This window comes from Mirounga angustirostris, unplaced genomic scaffold, assembly GCF_029215605.1.
Source record: "Mirounga angustirostris isolate CCGP_5_RB_7025 unplaced genomic scaffold, mMirAng1.0.hap1 SCAF_5, whole genome shotgun sequence".
Taxonomy (NCBI): Eukaryota; Metazoa; Chordata; class Mammalia; order Carnivora; family Phocidae; genus Mirounga; species Mirounga angustirostris.
Window position 1 is genome coordinate 113,128,754 of NW_026991713.1, and position 17,974 is coordinate 113,146,727.

The following is a 17,974-nucleotide window of genomic DNA, read 5'->3' on the forward strand; positions in this document are numbered from 1 at the left end:
TATTCTAACAAATTTTGGTGGAGTCTTTAGGGTTTTCCATATATATAGTATCATGTTATATGCATAAAGTGATAGTTTTACTTATTCTTTTCCAATTTGGATGTAATTTGTTTTCTTTTTCTTGCCTAATTGCTACAGCTAGGACTTCTAATACTGTGTTAAATAAAAGTGGCACGAGTGAGAGCATCCTTGTCTTATTCTTGGCCTTAGAGGAAAGCTTTCAGTGTTTTATCGAGTATGATGTTAGTTGTGGGCTTGTCATATATGGCCTTTTTTATGTTGAGGCCTTTATTATGTATACCCACTTTGCTGAGAATCTTTATCACAAATGGATGTTGAATTTTGTCAAATGCTTTTGCTGTATTTATTGAGATGATCATATGATTTTTATCCTTCATTTTGTTAATGTGGTGTATCATGTTGAACGACTTGGGAGTATTGATCAATCCTTGCATCCCTGGAATAAATCTCACTTGATCATTGTGTATAATCCTTTTTTTTTTTTTAAAGATTTTATTTATTTATTTGAGAGAGAGAGAATGAGAGAGAGCAAGCACATGAGAGGGGGGAGGGTCAGAGGGAGAAGCAGACTCCCTGCCGAGCAGGGAGCCCGATACAGGACTCGATCCAGGGACTCCAGGATCATGACCTGAGCCGAAGGCAGTCGCTTAACCAACTGAGCCACCCAGGCGCCCGTGTATAATCCTTTTAATGATGTATAGTTGAATTAAGTTTGCTAATAGTTTGTTGAAGATTTTTTTCATCTGTGCTCATCAGGGATATTGGCCTGTAAATTTTTTTTTTTTTTTTTTTTGTGGTGTCCTTGTCTGGTTTTGGTATCAAGGTAATGCTGGCCTTATAATGAGTTTAGAAGCCTTCCTTCCTCTTCAATTTTTGGTGGAGTTTGAGAAGGACAGGTACCTATTAAATCTCCTTTGAATGTTTGTTAAAATTCACTCAGTGAACGATCTGGTCCTGGACTTCTGTTTGTTGGGAGGTTTTTGATTACTGATTCAATCTCCATACTAGTAATCAGTCTATTCAGATTTTCTGCTTCATGACCCAGTCTTGGAATATTGTCTGTTTCTAGGAATTTATCCATTTCTTCTATGTTGTTGAGTTTGTTGGCATATAATTGTGCATAATAGTCTCATGATCCTTTGTATTTCTGTGGTAACAGTTGCTATTTCTCTTTAATTTCTCATTTTATTTATTTGAGCCTTGTCTCTTTTTTCTTGGTGCATCTAGGTAAAAATTTGTTAATTTTGTTTATCTTTTCGAAGAACCAGCAATTAGTTTCACTGATTTTTCTATTTTTTTTTTAGTCTCTATTTCATTTATTTCTGCTCATATCATTGTTATTTCCTTCCTTCTCCTAATGTTGGGCTTCATTCGTTCTTCTTTTTCTAGTTCCTTTGAGTGTAAAGGTAGATTGTTTATTTGATACTTTTCTAGTTTCCTGAGGTGGGCCTCTATCACTATGAACTTTCCTCTTAGAACTGCTTTTGCTGCATCTCATAGATTTGGGATTGTTGTATTTCCATTTTCTTTTTCTTTTACTTTTTTAAAGATTTTATTTATTTTTTTGACAGAGAGAGAGACAGTGAGAGAGGGAACACAAGCAGGGGGAGTGGGAGAGGGAGAAGCAGGCTCCCCACTGAGCAGGGAGCCCGATGCGGGGCTCGATCCCACGACCCTGGGATCATGACCTGAGCTGAAGTCAGACACTTACTGATTGAGCCACCCAGGCGCCCCTGTATTTCCATTTTCATTTGTCTCAAGCTATTTTTTAAATTTCCTCTTTGATTTCTTCATTGACTCATTGTCCAGTAGCATATTGTTTATTCTGCACATATTTGTGATTTTTTTTTGAAGATTTAATTAATTTATTTGACACACACACACACACAGAGGGGAATCACAAGTAGGCAGAGTGACAGGGAACAGCAGAGGGAGAAGCAGGCTCCCCGCTGAGCAAGGAGCCCGATGTGGGACTCGATCCCAGGACCCTGGGATCATGCCCTGAGCCGAAGGCAGACACTTAACAACTGAGCCACCCAGGTGCCCCTTTGTGATTTTTTTTTTTTTTTTCAGTTTTCTTCTTGTAATTGATTCTTAGTTTCACACTATTGTGGTCAGGAAAGATGTTTGATATGAGGTCAGTCTTCTTAAATTTATTTTTACTTGTTTTATGGCCTAACAGGTGCTCTATTTTGGAGAATATTTCATATGCACTTGAGAAGAATGTGTGTTCTGCTGCTTTTGGATGAAATGTTCTGTATACATATATTAAGTCCATCTGGTCTAATGTGTCTTTTAAGGCTGATGTTCCCTTATTGATTTTATGTCTGGATAGTCTATCCCATTAATGAAGGTGAGGTATTAAAAGCGTCTACTATATTGGTGTCATCTTCTCCCTTTAGGTCTGTTAATATTTGCTCTATATAATTTAGGTGCTCCTATAATGGGTACATACCTACTTACAAATGCTATATCCTCTTGCTAGATTGACTCCTTTATCATTATGTAATGACCTTCTTTGTATTTTATTACAGTCTTTGTTTTTAAGGTATATTTTTTCTACACCAGGTTTCTTGCATGAAATATCTTTTTCCACCTTCATTTTCAGTTTGTGTGTGTCCTTAGATCTAAAGTAAGTCTCTTGTATGCAACATAGACATGAGTCTTGATTTTTATCCATTCAGCCACTCTGTCTTTTTTTTTTTTTAAGATTTTATTTATTTATTTGACAGAGAGAGACACAGTGAGAGAGGGAACACAAGCAGGGGGAGAGGGAGAAGCAGGCTTCCCGCAGAGCAGGGAGCCAGATGTGGGACTCAATCCCAGGACCCTGGGATCATGACCTGAGCCAAAGGCAGACGCTTAACGACTGATCCACCTAGGTGCCCCTGTCTTTTGATTGACAAAGTTAGCCCATTTACATTTAAAGTATAATTATTGATAGGTATGTACTTATTGTCATTTTGTTCATTCTGGATGTTTTTGTAGCTCCTCTGTCTTTTGATTGACACATTTGGCCCATTTACATTTAAAGTATAATTATTGATAGGTATGTACTTATTGTCATTTTGTTCATTCTGGCTGTTGTTATAGCTCCTCTCTGTTCATTTCTTCTTCTCTTGCTCTCTTCTCTTGTGGTTTGATTCTTTTCTTTAGTGTTGTGTTTAGATTCCTTTCTCTTTATCTTCTGTGAATCTATTGTAGGTTTTTGCTTTATGGTTACCATGAAGTTCATAAATAACAGCGTATACATATAACACTCTATTTTAAGTTGATAGTATCTTAAATTTAAATGCATTCTGAAAACTCTACACTTTTACTCCCCCAACCCACATTTTGTATTTTTATGTCATGTTTTACATCTTTTTATTTTATGTGACCCTTAAATAATAATTGCTGTTGTAGTTAATTTTACTACTTTTGACTTTTAACCTTCATACTAGATTTATAAGGAGTTAATCCAATACCTTTACTATATATTCTCCTTTACCCATGGGATTTTTACTTTCATGTATTTTCCTGCTAGTGCCTTTTCAGCTTAAAGAAATCCCTTTAAGGTGCCTGGATGGCTCAGTCATTAAGCAGCTGACTCTTGATTTTGGTTCAGGTCATGATCTCAGGGTCCTAGGAATCAAGCCCTGTGTTGGGCTCCATGCTCATCAGAGAGTCTGCTTGAGGATTTTCTCTCTCCCTCTCCTTCTGACCCACCCTCCACTTGGGTGTGCTCTCTCTCTTTCTCTGTTTCCCTCTCTCTAAAATAAATAAATAAATCTTAAAAAAAAAAAGTCCCTTTAACATTTCTTGTAGGGCCAGTTTAGTGGTGATGAACTCCTTTAGTTTTTGCTTCTCTGGAAAATTCTCTCTCTCCTTCAATTCTGAATGATAATATTGCTAGATAGAGTATTTTTGCTTGGAAGTAGTCTCCTTTCAGCACTTTTAGTATATATCATGCCACTCTCTTCTGGCCTGCAAAGCTTCTGCTAAAAAATCAGCTGATAGTCTTTTGGGGTTCCTTTGTATGTAACAAGTTGTTTTTTTTCTTGCTGCTTTAAAAAAAAATTATTTATTTATTTGTCAGAGAGAGAGCACAAGCAGGGGGAGTGGCAGGCAGAGGGAGAAGCAGGCTCCCTACTGAGCAAGGAGCCCAACGCGGGTCTCAATCCCAGAACCCTGGGATCACAACCTGAGCTGAAGGCAGATGCTTAACCAACTGAGCCACCCAGGTGTCCCTTCCCTTGCTGCGTTATGATTCTTTTTATCTCTTTAACTTTTGACATTTTAATTATAATGTGCCTCTGTGTGTATCTCTTTGGGTTCATCTTATTTGGAACTGTCTTTGCTTCCCAGACCTGGATGTCTGTTTCCTTCCCTAGGTTAGGAAAAATTTCAGCCATTATTTCTTCCAATAAGTTTTCTGCTCTTTCTCACTTCTCCTTCTGGGACCCCTGTAGTGCAAACCTTATTCTGCTTGATGTTGCCTTATAGGTCTCTTCAGCTATCCTCACACTTTTATTCATTTTTCTTTTTGCTGTTCTCTTTGGGTGAGTATGGCTACCTTGTCTTCCAGGTCACCAATTTGTTCTTCTGCTTCATCTGTTGTTGAACCTCTCTAGTGTATTTTTCAGTTCAGTTATTGTATTCTTCAGCTCTGTGACTACTTTCTTATATTTTCTGTTTCTCTGTGAAGTTCTCACTGTGTTCATCCTTTCTTCTCCTGAGTTCAGTGAATATATTTGTGACCATTACTTTGAACTCTTTATCAGGTAGATTACTTATTTTTATTTCATTAAGGTATTCTTCTGAGGTTTTGTCTTGTTCTTTCATTTGGAACATATTTCTCTGTTTTCTAATTTTGCCTGACTCTCTGTGTTTGTTTCTGTGGTTTAGGTAAAATGGCTACTTCTCCCAGTCTTGAAAAAGTGACCCTGTATAGGAGATGAAACTTATCATTCAACCTTGCCCTAGCTCTTGGTTGTCTCTTGAACCTTTGTGATTGTCATAGTAGCCTGATTTACTCTTGATAGGTCCCAGTTGTTGAGGGTGTACAAAGACCTGTCAGTGTTTCCAAAAAAAATGATCGCAGTCAGAACCTAGTTTCAGTCTGATTGAAAGCCAAATCCTCAGGCAGCAAATTTTAAAGTATGCAAATAGACACAGACCTGTGGGACCATAATAATAAACCCTGCTGATCTCCAGATCAGGAGATCTGGAGGCTCCCCTGGACAACAGTTGCAAAAATCTGCTTCAAACTAGTATATAAGTTCCTTCCTGGTGGGGTGGAGGGCAGAGAGCTCTGGTGAGACTAAGGGAGGGCTCAAGATGGTATTTTCCTGCCTATGTTCCCTGAGAGTGCCTCTGTAGCCTCCAATGTGGGGCAAACTTGAAGGCTGTCCCTCTGAATGAAAGTCCAGGACAAGTAGATGGGCCTTTTTATTGGGCACACTGAGAGTACCTCTCATCTGCTATCTGTGCAGTGCCCTGGGTGTTATTGCCTGTCCAGAACCATCTTTCTAATTGTTATTGTCTTGTGGGACCAGAAACAAGAGTTCCTCAGGCCACCAGGGCCAGGCAATCAAGGGGCATCCCCTATTTGGACTACACTCACACACTGGCTTTGAGAAGGCTGCATGAGAGTGCTGAGAGCCAGGCATGTCCACAGCTTTAAGGAGATGTGGGAGCACTGGGCGTGGAGTTTGTCCCATGGCTTTAGCGAGGCCTTGTCCACACACGTCTGCCTGTGCTGGCAAGGTAGAGGGAGAGTGCAAAAATGGCACTAGCCAGTGCCTCCATCCCCAAAGAATGTTCCCACTCATCCCTGCCCCTCTGGCAGATCCTTTAAGGTTAGCAAATGAATGTCCTTCACATGTAATCCAGTTACCTCTCAAAATGCTATCTTTTGTGCTAGTTCCTGGGATAAGTGAGTCTGCATGTGAGCCCCTCATAAGGAATATCTCAGCTCTCCCCAGACTCCCAGTTTCCCCAATTGTAAGCCCCTTTGATTTCCAAAGTCAGATATTTTGTGGGTCTCATCTCTGGTGCAGATCCCAAGGGTTGGGGTGCTTAATATGGGGCATGAACCTCTCACTCTTCAGGGAGAGGCTCCAGACCTGCGAGATCCCTCCCTATTGTGGGTTGCTGCACGGGGGTGTGGTTTTTGGTGAGGTTGTGTTTCTGCCTCTCCTACCTGTCTCAGTGTGGCCCTTTTATCCCTTGCTGTGGAGAGAGCTGTTCAGCTAGGTTTCCATTTTCTTTGAATGGGAATTATCCCATATGTAGCTGTAGATTTGCTGTCTGTGGAAAGAGGCGTGTTCAGAGTCTTCCTTGGCTGCCATCTTCAGGCTCCAGGTTTTCTCTCAAAGGACTGAAAGCACGGCCCTTTACTTGAAATTCATTGGAATTCAGTGAATACTTGGAATTCACTACTTGTTACCAGTTAACTCACTGGATGGTACAAATTCATTCATTGTAAGCAATTCTCACTCATGCGTAGAAAATTCTGTTTTAACATATGTTACATTTGGTTGAGGTTTTTTTCTTCCTTATATAATTTTCCATTATTGTAGAGAACTGTTTTAAAGTTATTTAAGTTTTATTGATGTTGTTCAGTTCTTTGAAGCTTTATGAGAAAAACTGTATGAATATACACGTTCATACATACATACCTTCTTATTGCCTATAGTGCTAAAAACAAAATTCAACTGAGTAAGTTTGATGATCTTACTGACTTTATTCAATGCTTCATGAATCCCATTTAGCAAATAGAAAGGACCTCCAAGGAACTATACAAAATGGAAGGCTTTTATAGGCAGAAGAGGGAAAAGAGTGGATTGTTTTAGGCACAGTCACTTTCCTTGAGGAGACAAAAGGGATCCACCAGGTGGATTACCTCACTAGTGCTGATCAGGACATTCCAGACTGACTGGTTAAGATTATATCCTTGGGGGGTGGCACCTGGATAGCTCAATCAGTTAAGTGTCTGACTCTTAATTTCAGCTCAGGTCACAATCTCAGGGTTGTGGGATTGAGCCCCACGTTGGGCTCTGCACTCAGCAGGGAGTTTGCTTGAGATTCTCTCTCCCCCTCTCGCTCTGCCCCTCCTTCCACTTGAGCACGTTTGCTCTCTCTCTCTCTAAAATAAATAAAAAACCTTAAAAAAAAAAAAAGATTACATCCTGGGAGGGGCTGAACTGCACTTAGGTAATTAACTCTTTTTGACTTGCTGATGTGGGGTTTAGCACAGTGGTTCCATTTTAGAATCCTAATGTTTCTTTTTTAACATACCCAAAGTTATTGAGTCCAAGTAGTATTTGTGATGATAGATGCTTTTCAGAGAGCATATTACCAGTCTGTAGGACCTGGAGAAGAAACAGAACTGATGCTCCCATCTTCTCTCCCAGAGTCAAGAACTTTAACACCCCAGGCCCTTGGGTGTGTTAGATTGCCCTGGAGCAGTTGCAAAGTTAATCCAGGTAATTCCAATAATTAATTCTATTACATGGAAATAGAGGGATTCTGTGCACCACCATCTTGATTTTATGTTGGAAAGCCAGCGGTTTTTATTCTACATCCAGATCATTCCATCAAGAAATGGTTATTATGTATGATTATTAGCCTACTTCAAGTAGAAAAGACTTCTATATATAATAGCAAAGAAAAAAACATAAAGGGGAAGACTGATAGATTTCACTACAAAAAAGGAAACATATTTACAAGTTTAAAAAAAACATAAATAAAACTAAAAGGCAAATAAAAATAATGGAAGGTATTTACAAATTATATGACAAAGGAGAGCAGTGGACAGTATGTATCAAAAACCTTTATTCCCTCAATTCCACTTCTCTTGATTTATTATCCTAAGGAAATATTTATGGATTATCCAACAATTTCTACATGAGGGAAGTTAAGAGGTTCAGAGCCCGAGTGGTAGGTTTACAGGCTGCCATCTGCTAGCTGGTCACCCTCGGGTTAATTAGTGACTATCTGTGGCTATGTCATCTTGGGCAAGTTTTTTATAGCCTCCATGCAGCATGTTCCCCATCTGTAAAATGGTGATAATAATAGGATTTACCACACAGAGCTTTGTGGGGAGTAAATGAGAAAATGCACATGAAGCACTTAGCATAGTGCCTGATACCTGGTAAGCCTTCAATATACTTAAGCAAGAGAGAGAGAGAGAGAGAGAGAGAGAGAGAAAGAAGTCTATGTTCAGTGCAGCATTATTTACAATGGTAAAAGGTAAAATAGAAACTACCTAAGTGAGGGACACCTGGGTGGCTCAGTTGGTTAAGTGTCTGCCTTTGGCTCAGGTCATGATCCTGGGGTCCTGGGATCCAGCCCTACATTGGGCTCCCTGCTCAGTGGGGAGTCTGCTTCTCCCTCTCCCTCTGCCCCTCCTCCAGCTTGTGCTCTCTCTCTCTCTGACAAATAAGTGAACAAAACCGTAAAAAAAAAAAAAGAAATTACCTAAGGTATTAAAATATAAACAGAGAAGGAATACTATACCAACATTAAAAACCAAAATTGAGGGGCGCCTGGGTGGCTCAGTCGTTAAGCACCTGCCTTCGGCTCAGGTCATGATCCTGGGGTCCTGGGATCGAGCCCCACATCGGGCTCCCTGCTCAGCAGGAAGCCTGCTTCTCCCTCTCCCACTCCCCCTGCTTGTGTTCCCTCTCTAGCTGTCTCTCTCTCTGTCAAATAAATAAATAAAATCTTTAAAAAAAAAAAAAAAGAACCAAAATTGAGGAGACAAACCATAAAAGATTCTTAATCATAGGAAACAAACTGAGGGTTGCTGGATGGAAGGGGGGTGGAGGGAATCGGGTAACTGGGTGATGGACATGGGGAGGGTATGTGTTGTAATGAGCACTGGGTCTTATATAAGATGGATGAATCACAGACCTGTAACCCTGAAACAAAGAATACATTATATGTTAATTAATTGAATTTAAATTTTAAAAATGCAGATAAAAAAAAGAAAACCAAAATTGAAAAACAGATGAATAGTTTAATGACACTGGAAAATGATCACAATATGTTGGGAGGAAAAAAGCTTGGTTAAAAATAGTACATTCAATAATAATTCCAATTTTAGAAAAAATGTAGAAAGACAATACTATATATTTTCCACAATGAGCATGCATTCTTTTATAATTTAAACAAGCCCTACATATTCATAGCCGACATATATAGGATTTTGGATGCCCAGCATCATCCCACTTCCTTATAATATCCCAGTTTTCTTAAGGGAAACAATCTTTGTCCCTCAGTGAGGAATCCTGACAGGAGGGCAAGTTTTAGCTCGCCCATCTCACATCCACGTCTCACTTAACGGAAGCCAGGAGGACTTTGACCCAGGAGGCAGCGCTACAAGAATGGGAGATCTTTGGGAGGATAGTCTCAGTGTGGTGGTAGCACTGTGAGTGTGGAAGTGGGTGGGCTGAGACTTCTTTGACCCCTGCCCTTTCCCAAGCCTTGAACTCCTCCTCCTAGTGTGCTCATTAGTCTTTCAATAAATCCTTTTTTGCTTACATTAGCCAGAATATGTGTCTGTTGCTTGCAACCAAGAACTCTTACTTGTCTTTAATAACTGGAAAACGAATAAAGCAAGCTACATTTAAACACAAGAGCAGCTACAGGGCTATTCTTTGCTAGAATAGTCTAAACACAGGTGAGCTTGATAGGGTTAGGAGGAAATGCTAAATGACCTGGCTCTGGTCACAGGATGCCAAATATCTGGTTGGAAACTGGAAAAACTAATTTAAAAATTTAGATGTCCCAAATATCCACTTATTTGACATCATGTGACAGCTGATGATTATTAGTCACTGATCTTTGTGATTTGGATTGACTTAAAATTTAGAACACTATGAAAGAATGAAATGTTAAACTTCACTGAACGAAGACCTTAAGCATGATGGTAATTAACCACATAGACTAATGGGAATGAAAGCCACCCTATATGTTGATTGCATTATGAAACCATAGGCCTTTAGCTAATACACTTTTAAAACCTGACCCCAGGAGAATGCTATGAATTACAGCTTTGTTGTTATACCTTAACAATAGCAAACATCTCCATATGTTCATCTACATTTAATTTTGGTAGCATGACACCATCTATTTTCAAAAGTTTTCCTTATGTCATCTGCTATTAAAATGATTACTGCCCTTGACACAAGTTTGCTAGGTATTAGTCACACATCTTCAGTCCTCATCTTTACATTTCAGGAGTGTTGGCTTCTAAAATCCTTTGACTCGCCTCAATTATTTAGTCAGTTTCTCTATCTCTCGTGGAGAAAATACCCTCCATGTGAGTCAGACCCAAGAATTGGACAAGTTCTAACACCTGGAGAACACAGCGCATTTAACAGAGACAATTACCTAGCTTTCTGGGAACAATTACTCTAAATACAATTTTAACTCAGTATGCAGTTTTTCATAATTTGCAATCAGTGTTGTTAAAGGCAGTAGGAAAATTACACGTTACACAATTTTACTTTAAATCAATACTTCTCACGTTTTAATGTGCATATGAATTATTATTATTTTCAAGATTTATTTATTTAGAGAGAGAGAGAATGCATGCGTGTGCAAGTAGGGGAGGGTCAGAGGAAGAGAATCCTCAAGCAAACTCCATGCCGAGTGCAGAGCCTGATCTCATGAAATCATGAGCTGAAACCAAGAGTCGGAAGCTTAGCTGACTGAGCCACCCAGGCGCCTCAATATGCATATGAATTATTGAGGGGTGTTGTTAAAATGATTCAGTGGGTGTTCTGGTTATCTGTTGCACAGCAGATCATCCCAAACTTAGTGGCTTAAAACAGCCATTAAATGATTACTCATTTATTTTGCTTACAAACCTGCAATTTGGGCAAGGCCTGATAGGGATAGCTTGTCCCCATACATGCTTAGATGGGAAAGTTGGATTCTGAGGGTAACTTAACAGCTGGTGGTTGAAATCATTTGAAGGTTTACTCATAGTCTGGTGGTTGATGCTGGCTGTTAACCGAGATCCTAGATGGGACTTTTGACCAGAAAGCTCATATGTATCCCTTCCAAGTGAATGCTTGGCTTCCTGACAGCATGGTGGCTGGGTTTCACCAAGTGTCCCAACAAAGCAATGTGAAAGTGCATGGCCGTCATTTTCTGAGCCATCAGAAAGAATGAAATCTTGCCATTTGCAACGATATGGATGGAGCTAGAATATATTGTGCTAAGCGAAATAAGTCGGTCAGAGAAAGACAAATACCATATGATTTTACTCATATGTGGAATTTAAGAAACAAAACAGATGAAAATAGGGGAAGGGAAAAAAAGGAGGGATGCAAACCATAGGAGACTCTTAATGATAGAGAACAAACTGAGGGTTGATGGAGGAAGGTGGGTGGGTGATGAGCTAGATGGGTGATGGGTGTTAAGGAGGGCACTTGTGATGAGCACTGGGTGTTATATGTAAGTGATGAATCACTAAATTCTACTCCTGAAGCCAATATTACACTATATGTTAACTAACTGGAATTTAAATAAAAACTTTGTTTGAAAACAAAGCTAGTTAGTTTTAAATTAATTTATCTTTATGACATCAATTTTTTAAATCCTGGGAAAATAATTTAATGTAGTCTCAAGGTCATATAGAACTATGAACCACCCCCACAAAGTGATAAGATAACCTTATGGGATGCTTCTCTTACAGAATCACTGAGGTCCATTCATTGTGAACTAGAGATTATTGAGTACCTTCAATGAGCTAGACACTGTTCCAGGTGCAAGGGCTACAAGATGAACAATGTTCCTGCTGCTATGAAGCTTACTTTGGGAGGGGAGGGTTGGGAGGAGCAAACTATAAACAAGTAAATAAATAAGTCATCACTTCTTAAAGTGTGGTCCATGGACTTTTGAGAATCGCCAAGACCCTTTCAGGTGTCTGCAAGATCAGTATTACACATGGGTGAAATATCCATCCAAAGTACAAATGAAAAATGGATTTTAATATAATGGAGGACAAAGTGTTCATTGATAGGGTTTCCGATTCCACACTGCAGTTAACCTTTCAGAAACTAATACTTGTCAAGTTTTGGTATAGTATCAAAGAAGAATATCTGAAAATGCTATGTCTACTTTTCCAACTACACTCTGTATAAAGCCAGATTATCTTCCTAAATTTAAACCAAAACAAGATACTGCAATAAATTGAATGCAGAAGCAGTTAGGAGAATTGAGCTTTCTGTTAAACCAGGCTTTAAAGAGACCTGCAAATGTGTAAAGCAATACCGCTCTTCTTGCTTATTTTTTTTGTCCAGAAAATATATTTGTTTTTATATAAAATATGCTATTTATGTTTGCATATAATGAGTTTTCATTGATGTCTAAAATCAATTGACAAATACTTCATAGAGTTTTCTCATTTTTGATTTTGAATATGATAAATATGGATAGATGTAAACCACATCAAGAAAAGCTTTTAGAAATACTCCGTAGCAGCGGGTGCCTGGCTGGCTCAGTTGGTTGAGCGGCTGCCTTCGGCTCAGGTCATGATCCTGGAGTCCCTGGATCGAGTCCCGCATCGGGCTCCCTGCTCAGCAAGGAGTCTGCTTCTCCCTCTGGCCCTCCCCCCTCTCATGCTCTCTCCCTCTATCTCATTCTCTCTCTCAAATAAATAAATAAAATCTTAAAAAAAAAAATACTCAGTAGCGGCAAACATTTCCCAAGGGGTGTGAACCTTCACACTTCTAAGTTGCATCACCTGTCATCTTGTGTGGCCATTTAGTATGTCAGAACCCATACCCTGCCGTGTGGTCTCATCTGAGTCCAGAAATAGGAGCAGGTGGAAACTCTGGGTGTGTGGTTTGCCTGTTTATGTCGTGGCAGCAAGAGGTAGAGCCATGCACTGAGGTGAAACGAGAAGCTGAGGGTCTGACAGGTGGCTGGTGCCAAGGGAGCTGGGAAGGCATATATCCTTGTGTCCGATACAAGTGTATCTTGGTCACCTTTTCATGGCAGTACCTATAGGCCCATTCATTCTTCAAAACAGACATATGGCTTTATAATATTATAAGGATGAATGATGATTTTTTTAACCCAGTTCCCATTGTCAGGCATTTGGGTTGTTTCCAACTTTTGCTTTACAAATGATGCTGAAATGACCAGCTCATGAAATAAACATTGAAAAAATGAACAAGATAATTGCAGTAGTGATCAGTGTTTTGTAGACAATCACCAGAATATAAGCCTCATAGGAGTAGGGATTTTTAAAAAAGATTTTATTTATTTGAGAGAGAGAGAGGGAGGGAGAGTCTGAGCGGGGGTGGGGGAGGAGCAGAGGGGAAGGGAGAGGGAGCAGGAGAGAGAATCTCAAGCAGACTCTGAGCTGAGTGTGAGCCTGACGCGGGGCTCGATCCCATGACCCTGAGATCCTGACCTGAGCTGAAACCAGGAGTTGGACACTTAACTGACTGAGCCACCCCAAGTGCTCCCGGAGTAAGGATTTTAATGTGTTTTGTTCACCACTATATCCCCAGCAGTTAGAATAGGGCCTGTCATATAGCAGATACTCAAGAAGGATTTGCAAAAAGTCTGGAACAAGATATGATAGTGATTGGGAGCAGTACTCAGGAACACCTGCATTTAAGCTGGGAGCTGAGTGAGGGGAGAGAGCCAGCCTTGGGAAGGGTGAGGGTTTCCAGGGGTTTTCAGGCAGAGGCGAGAGGCTTGCAAAGGCTGAGACCTCTTGGCATGTTTGAAAAACGAAACGGTTCATGTGCTGGAGGGTGGTGAGCGAGGGAAGAGTGTCAGACATGAGGTTGGAGAAGACAGTGGGGCCAGATCAACAGGACCTGGTCAGCCCTCATAATAAAGAGTTTCAAGTTTACAAGGCAGCTGAAAAACACTGTGGTTTTACCAGGAAAATGACATGATCTGATTTATGTTTTTAAAAGCTTACTCTGACCACCTCATACCTACGAGGATGGCTACTGCCAAATATATTTATATATATTTAAGTGTTGGTGAAAATGTGGAGAAATGGAGACCCTTGTGCACGGCTGGTGGGAATGTAAAGTGGTGTAGGCACGATGGGACACAATATGACCGTTCCTCAAAAAAATTAAAAATAGAATTACCAGAGGATCCAGGGGTTCCACTCCTGGATGTATCCCCAGAAGAATTGAAAGTAGGGACTTGAGCAGCTATTTGTACGCCCATGTTCATAGCATCATTTACAATAGCCAAAAGGTGAAAACAGCCCAAATGTCCATCATCAGGATGGATAAACTAAAAGGGGTATGCACATAAATGGAATATTCTTCAGCTTTAAAAAAAGGAAGGAAATTCTGGCTCTGCTACCACATGGATGAAGCTGAACTAAGCCAGTTATAAATGGACAAATGCTGTGTGATTCTACTTATAGGAGGTACAGAGAGTCACCAAACTCTTAGAGACAGGAAGCAGAATGGTGGCTGCCAGGAGCCAGGTGAAATGGGGAAATGAGGGTTGTTTAATGGGGACAGAATTTCGGTTTTGCAAGATGAAGAGTTCTGTGGATGCTAACGGCTGCCACTGACCTGTACACCTAAAAATGGTTAAAATGAGAAATTTTTATGTTAGGCCTGTTTTACCACAATTCTAGATGTGCTCTAGAGAAAAGTTTGTAGAGGGACATGGCTGGTGGTCCTGTCAGTAGCCTTCCTTCTTCCTGACCGTTATCTGTTTTCTCCTCTCTCCTTCTGGCAGAGTAGGACTTAGTTCACATTTCCACTCCCTGTCCTAACAGCTGTAAGCTCTAGGAGAGAATGATCCACCCCCTCCTTCGGGGGTGAGCCTCCCTGCATAAGGCAGAGGTTCCTAAAATGCAGCCAGAGGCCCTGGGGTTTCTGAGACCCTTTTTAGGGGTCTGTGAGTTTCTCCCTTTTCCAGCTACATATCTGAATGAGGCTGGATTTTTTTTTTTTTAAATACTTACTTCTACCAACAGATTCCAACAGATTCAACGAATGCAAAAGCATATATGAGAATCCAACTGTCTTACACTAAGCCAAATATTAAAGTATTTGCAAAAATGGAAAGCAAGGCCACTGTTCTCATTCAATGCTTTCACTATGGCTAACAACAGAACTTCCATATGATCCAGCAATCCCTCTTCTGGGTATAACACTCCCCAAAAGGAAATCAGTATCTTGAAGAGATATGTGCACTCCCATGTTCATTGCAGTATTATTCACAAGAGCCAAGACATGGAAACAACCGAAGTTTTCGTCAACGGATGAATTGATAAAGAAATTGTATGTACATTCGATGGAATATTCTCCAGCCTTAAAAAAGAAGGAAATCTTGCCATTTGTGACAACATGGATGAACCTGGAGGACATTATGCCAAGTGAAATAAATCAGACACAGAAAGAAAAAAAAAAACTGCATGATCTCACTTCTATGTTGACTCTAAAAAAAGTCAAATACATAGAAGCAGAGAGTAGAAAGATGGTTTCCAGGGCCTAAAGTAGGGAGAAATGGGGAGATGTTGGCCAAAAGGTACAAAGTTGCAGTTATGTAGGATGAGTAAGTCTAGAGATCTAACATACAACATGACTAGAGTTAATAATACTGTATTGAATACTGGAAATTTGCTGAGAGAACAGATTTCAGGTGCTGTCATCACGCACACACTTGGTAACTATGTGCGAGGACAAGTATGTCAATGAGCATGATTGTAGTAAGCACTTGTATGTATATCAAATCATCATGTTTACATCTTAAATACATGTAATTTTTATTTTAAAAATGCTTTTGCTTTGGAAAATACAGCTATTAACATGTTAACATTTAATGGATTTATTGTTGTTGTTTTTAAATTAATAATTATTTAGAAATTTTAGTAATAGATATAAACTTGGAATCCTTAATTTTTTTTTTTAAAGATTTTATTTATTTGACAGAGAGAGACACAGCAAGAGAGGGAGCACAAGCAGGGGGAGTGGGAGAGGGAGAAGCAGGCTCCCCGCCAAGCAGGGAGCCCGATGCGGGGCTCAATCCCAGGACCCCGGGATCATGACCTGAGCCGAAGGCAGACGCTCAATGACTGAGCCACCCAGGTGCTGGAATCCTTAATTTTTAAGCACCTGAACTGGTCCCAAGATAAACAATGTTTGAGAACCACTGGCCTGGAGTAATGCCATTCCCTTTGCTGGGAGTTGGTGTGGGAAGGTTCATGGACCTCAGAAATGTCCAATGAGAACAGAGAGGAAGTCTACTGGGAAGTTTCTGGGAAAAGTTTGTCTAGTCCTAGAAGTGAGCCCCAGGAAGGCATTCTCTTCTTCCCCTGGATGTTGATGTGTCTGGATGTGATGCGTGGAGCTGCCAGGGCTGCCTTCCTACCAGCTTGAGGAGAAACACACCACCAAAGATGGCAGTGATGTTTCCAAATTTCATGATTACAGTAATTCGATGAACATCTTTCTACATAATATATCTTTGCTTGAGTATTTTGGTGGAATAAATTCTTAGAATCGGAGGTGCTGGATATCATCAGAATATAGACATTTAAAATTTTAATATCAACTGTTGGTAAGTTGTCTTCCCCCAAGTTTTTACCAACAAAAATGTCTCCCAATATTTATTTAACAAGCACTTATGTAAAGTTTACTATGTGCTAGGCAACTGTTCTAAGGTTTTTACAAATATTAACTCACTAATAGTATATGTGAATGCCTATTTCTCTATACCTTTGCTAAATTATTATTTATTCCTGCTTATCTGAGAAGCAGAAAATATCTTATAGTTGCATATCTTTACAACTTGCAGTTAGTATGGTTGAACATTTTTAAAATGTTATCTTTAAATGGTCTATTCATGCCCTTGGTCCAATTTCCTTCTGGGTTTCATCTTTCTTGTTCTTATTAATTTCTAAGAGCTCTGTGTATATTAGGGATAATTGCCCTTTAATATCTTATGTGTGACAGATAAAGTTCAATAATCACTGATTCACAATTCCAACACCTAAGAAGTCCTTAAGTTTGTCAATTTGGTGCAAATTCATTTGCTAACAAAATGTGACCTCAGCTGACATAAGACTATTTTTAGCCTTTGTATATTCCACTTAATGTGAATAGTGGAATTTTCTTCAGCAAAACTGAAGAAAAAGACTGATTATATGGCACTGGCCTAGACCTCACTGGTGGTAGTATTTATATACTATATATTACTTTTTCTAAGTTTGGAAAAACTCAAAATCCCATGAAAGCTTTGTCCCCAAGGATTTCAAGTAAGAGATTGCGGAGTTTATTTACACACATAATGTTTGAGGGTTTTCTAGTGCCTCTGAGGCCTTGCACCCGATAAGGCCTGCATGCCGTTGGATATAGGAGTTAAAATTCAGGGCAGAGATTAGGGTTAGAGAAGCAGATTTTGGATTTATCAGCATATAGATGATGATTACATTAGAATCATGAGGGCACATGTCAGAAACTGTGCATTGCCAGAAGAGCAATGGGAACATCGGTGTTTAAGGGATGAATGAAGAAGCGTGGAGAAGCAAGCAGGAATTGGACAGAGCAGAGGTGTGATCATTCTGGACTGTGACCAACAACAGTGGCCATGGACGACACAGTGCAGTTGCCTGGCTTCACAGTCTCAGTGGAGTTATTGTTGGATGTCAGAGTGAATGTAGCCTTTTGGAGCATGTGTGCGGGGAATGGGGCAGGAAGGGCTCATGGTTGCCTCTGTGTCCAGGCTCAGGGATCTGGCCTCAACATTCCTAACAACCCAGCATATTTCCATCAGTCTTCTTGGGAAGGGTTATGCAGGCTCCCTCTCCCATAAGTTCTGTGAAAAGATTTGCAGCACTTTCCCAGCCCCATCAGCTCCCTGTGGGCCCCATCCTCTAGCAAATGGCTCAGACCTTAACATGCGCGAGCTATTGCGATAGTGGGTGTGGGCAGAAGTTGGTCCCTGACACTGATGCTGG